The sequence below is a fragment of the Belonocnema kinseyi genome, chromosome 4, assembly GCF_010883055.1.
Source record: "Belonocnema kinseyi isolate 2016_QV_RU_SX_M_011 chromosome 4, B_treatae_v1, whole genome shotgun sequence".
Lineage (NCBI taxonomy): Eukaryota > Metazoa > Arthropoda > Insecta > Hymenoptera > Cynipidae > Belonocnema > Belonocnema kinseyi.
This window is the reverse complement of record NC_046660.1, coordinates 39868902-39874466: the sequence shown is the minus strand read 5'-3', so window position 1 is coordinate 39874466 and position 5565 is coordinate 39868902.

The following is a 5565-nucleotide window of genomic DNA, read 5'->3' as shown; positions in this document are numbered from 1 at the left end:
GGTTAAAGCTAGTCCTTGGAACAAATAAATGGTGACATAGATTGAAATGGTCGAATGGTTAAAAGGTGGGAACACGAAAACTTGGAGAGACTGATAGTGAAGGAAGCTTTTGAACCTGCAAATTTATACTCTAATCTATAGCAATTTCAGTGCACAGGGCTAACCTACGTGACGTTCCTCACAGGTCGAGAAACCGCACAAGCTAGGGGCTCTAAAGCTCGGTTGAACTTTCAATACAATAATTAATTGAAACGTGCCCCAGCACAAAGCTGAATCTGACGTTCTCGACCGAAATTGAGGCTTCATCCTAGAATACGTACTAATTGTTTATCTTCTATTGCGCACTTTACGTATCATTGCTAAATCGATTTTCTTACTGCAGTATTATGCAGTCCTGATGGAGCAACTAAGTTAAACCTTCAATTACTGAGATAACTTAAAAAGTATGCCTAATACTGCGACAATAATAAATATCGTTATGTATCTTTTATAATTCAACATAAATTATAAAAGTAAAAGTGTTCTATTCTTTCTTATGTTCTTTTGAGTTTGTTACCACCATTTATTTTTGCTGTGGCAAGTTATACATTTAGTAAAAAATAATAAAAAATTCTCCTCAAAATCTGTGAATGAACTGCTGCAAAATTCGCCATTTTTTGTATTTCAAAACATTCCGCAGAACTTTTACAGAACTACACTATTATATGCGGGCGCTAACTTTTGTATTTATTTTTATCGTTTACCCAATTTTCTATTAATAATTTATTTGTTAAAAATTTCTGAGCACTTGAAGTAAACCGACTATTACTGGGACAACGTAAAAAGGATGTCTAATACTGGGACAATAATACATTGCGTTGAGTATCTTTATATTGCAACATAAATGGTAAAAGTAGAAATATTCTATTATTTGTTACGTTCTTTTGAATTTGTAACCACTATTTATTTTAGCCGTGGCAAGTTATACATTCAGTAAAAAATAAGAAAAAACACTCCTCAAAATTTGTAAATGAACTACTGCAAAATTCTCAATTTTCCTGTATTTCAAAATTTTTCGCAGAACTTTTACAGCATTGTATTATTGAAATATTCTACACTTATAGAAAAAGTAATGTTTTGCAGATTTTCAATACGTTTAAGAATAAAATTTATAACTTTTTTAGAAATTTTATTCAATAAGTTATGCATATTTTAATGTCCCTTTTTGGACAATTTCCCGGCGAAGTGGCCTAAACCGGGACAAGCTGTTGCCGACTGTTTCACTTTCGGACATTTCACCGTTGCGCAATTGCGTTTCCATTACGGAGACGGTCAATTTTACCGTTTTTTTAATCAAATGTCGCAGTATTGTGGTATTGAAATATTAAGAATATTGTTTAAAGAAATTTTTCATTGGCATTAGGGTGTGTTATTATAGATTAATATAAGATATTATAAATATTAATAAGATTAACGTGATTGATTTACTTATTGGAGTAAATTAGGTAAATTAATTTTTCTGTTTAAAATTCAACAGTTTGTTGACAAAACTTTTTTTTTCTTGACTAAAAAATCTTTTTTGATTAAAATTTGAACTATTTTCTAGAAAATTCATCTTTTCGGTTTAAAAATGTACCTTTTTAATCATAAATTTCATCTTCCCTGAGCAAAAATGCAACTGTGGTTGAAAATTAATTAGTTGAGGTTGAGACTTTAACAGTTTGATTGCAATTTTTTTAATTAATAGGACTGCCTTTAATTTTAATTTTAAATATTTTTCAGTTAAACATCAAACATTATTATTTTTTATCTGAATTCAACTTTTTGCTTAACCTTATACTTCAATTTTCTGACATATTCTTGAATTTTTAAATGGAAAAGACTAATTTTCTACCAAAAAGGTGAATTCTTACCAAAAAATATAATAAAAAAGTGTGTGGGCCAAAAAGAATGAGTCAAACCAATTACTAAAAAATATAATAGCCCATATTTCAACCAAAAAATGTTTTAATTATAAATTAAAAACAATTGAATTTATAGAACAAAGAAACGAATTTTCACCCTAACCTTTCGATTTGTCACCAAAAAAAAAAACAAGATCAAATTTCTACCAAAAGACATTATTTTTAAAACAAATAATATTTTGTATTAAAAAAATAAAAATATTTCAACCAAATTATTGAATTTTCTACCATAATAATATAAGTTTGAACCAAACTGTTAAATTTTTGATCAAGAAAGATGGCATTTATAATTGAATTGATCAATTTTCGAACCAAAAAGGCGAATTTTTAACAAAATAGTTGAAATATTAATCAAAAAGATTTTTTGGTCTATAAGATTTTCAAACAAATAATAAACAGTGTCACCAAAAAATAATTGAAATTGTTTGAACACATTTTTCAATTGATGTATTAACTTGAATTAAGATGAATTATTAATCAAAAGTTACTACCAAACAGTTGAATTTGCAAGTAAATCGATAATATTAATCTATAATTTTGAATTGTAATGCATACTTAATAATTTTATTAAAAAATTTAATTTATGAGTTACTACTAAATTAATTACCCAAGCAGTTGGCAAAATTTAAAGTAAGAAATGGTGGTTTCAATAAACTACTTTTAACATTTTTTTCAGAATAAATAATCTATTGAACGGTAATAACAATACATTCTAGCTTTTTAATGTATTCTATAATTTTAAGTAAATTGTACTACAAAATTAATGATTTATTTTTTGTACTAATCAATCAAATAATGTATAAGCCACTTATCATAACAGTTTTTATACCAAAAATTACTATTCACCGATTGGGTTTATGTCGGTGAGCTTTTCTTAACTGTCCCAGTAATTGTCGGTATACCTTATACTAATGCATTTTTATTAAAAAAGAGTTTTTTTTAGGATTTTGTAGCCTCATACAGAAACCCTTAGAGTTTTATTAGGGTGTCTCAAGACTGTCCGTCCGTGAGTCGTAATTTTGCCCAAGAACGGGAAGTGTGTATAACTCCTAATTCATAACTCACAACTCACAAAACACAACTCACAACTCACAACTCACAACTCACAACTCACAACTAAAAACTAAAAACTCACAACACGAGGAACTCAACGAAGAGTTAAGAGAGCATTTGTTTACAAAATTTGTTTTTAACAAGAAGGAAGATATTTATTTTCGTTTACTTAATATTTGTGTATTACTTTTAATTGGATTGAAAACGAAAATTGGTTCATAAACATCCCAAAATCGTTTTGAAGTCACCTACCATTGTTTATAATAGTACGATTATTGTTATAATTAATTTATGGTTGCATAATTAATATTAAATTATGCTTCACGAATATTTATTTATCGATTATACACTGGTATCAATGATCATGAATTAATTTTGTGTCAATAAAGTAACCATATATTAGATTTTCCCAGTTTCTTCCACTTCTTGTTTGAATCATGTAAAAAAAATATTATTTTAAAAATCGGCTCCGAGGGTTTGCTAGCTTAAATTAAAAAACTTTAAAATACATTTAAAATCTTAGAAAAGATTAGAAAAATTATTTTTTTCTTAATAATTCATGAGGTTTTTATTTTAAGATTCTGCGAAAATTCAACAAGTTGTTAACATATTAATTGAAATTATTTATTTGTAAATGAACATAGGAAATAAATGTTAAATGTTGTTGTATACAAATGCAAAAAGTAAATATTTTAATTGTTATTTTTCAATGCTTTTCATTCAGTTAAAATTTCTTTTAATCACAAAAATAAAAATAGAAAACTTAGCTCACAGTATTCTTAAATTTTATACAATTTAAAAATTGTATTTTGACAAAGTTATGTATAACAATACGAAATATTTTAAACATCTAAAATTTAAAAAGCAATTTTAAAAAATTTGTAAAAAATGTTAAGAAGCACGCCTTATTTTAAATTCAGTTTTCTTTAAATATGATATTTCTTTAAAATTCCAATTTGTAAATTAAAAAATAAAATTTTAAATTATTTAAACATTTTATAATATTTTGAAAAATGTCGGGTTGCTTCAGTAGACTCTGCAAAAATAACAGAATAATATCTTCTTCTTTAATGAATATTATTTGGCGTATTCAGGATACTGTTAAGCAAAATTAAGTAAGTTAAATAAGCAACTAATAATTTGATAAACGTCTGGACATTCTTTTATTTTATACTTTATATAAAAACTTAATGATAAAATTTATTACTTTTGTTTAAATGATATATTTGTATGATCAAAACTTAAGAAAAGATTGTAATTAAATGATAAATTATTAAATTTATCATAAATTTATTAATTGTTAATTGTCAGAAAATGGTAGAGGTTAAGTTTCCTCATCAGGAAAGTCGAAGTTTTTGTAGAAAGCATGGAAGAAAATAAATAGTCATATGGATAATTGTTATCGATCCTGCCTGAATTAAGGGTTATAAAAAATTAAATAAATAGAAGTAGATTCGGATGAAAAACAACATGAACAAGTGGCTATTAGTAGCTCGGGTAATTTTCTGGGTCGTCAATAAGCGTAATGTTTAAGCAAACCATGATATTGAATAACGCTAATCATTTACAAGGAGAACCTACATACTTCGAAATTGAGTTCATTAACAAACTTTTAATATACTAAGGTAATTTGTAACCAGAAATTTGGGGCTCAATTTCCCACAAATTTTTTTGCCAATTATTAAACATTTTAATTCAATAATAAGTTTATTTAACAATGAGAAACCCCGAATGCGATTTTTGACCAATTTTGAGAAAATATACTTTAAAATATTCGATACAATATATATTTTTAATTATTAAAAATTTGAGTTATAGTTTATATAAAATTTAAATGTATTAATTTTTTTTAACATTTACCATTGATATCTTTTTAAACTATCATTATTTAATGCAAAAAATACTGTGATATCGTGACCCTTAATTTTGATTTTCTGCAAACAGAATAATTTTTTGAAATACGTATTTCCTATTGTAATTTAGCTTCCCGAAACATCAAAATTCTTTTTTAAAAGTTATCTAAAACCGATTTTATATTTTTGTCCACGAAAATTTTTTTACCCATATCTTAAAACTTTATTTGTATTTATCATTTATTTTATTATTATTATTTTATTTTTATTTTTTCTATTTATGTTGAAAGATATTTAATTAACAAAAGTGAATGTTTATGAAGAAAAATTTTATCACATTCTGAAGATAAAGAATTGCATTTGATATCTCAATCCGCAGCCAAGCCTAGTCCAATTTTCGCTTAGTTTCATTTTGCGATTGTTCACTTTCACATGCATTTCATCGAACCTGGACAATTTTGTTTGATATAACATTTTTGTCATCCATTCCACAGCACTTCGGCTCGGAAGTGGACTTTTGTTTTATGTTTGGATAGCGATTATAATTTTAGAGAATGCTTTTTCGCTGTTTTAAAAAAATGCCATTTTCTTAGTTATCTATTTCTGTACTATGGTTTTCAAATATACCAGGTGTATACATATGAAACCGGTATTGCCATTTAGCGGCCAGTAGGCACACTTGTAGGCACTGTCGGAACTTACCATTTGTGCTAATT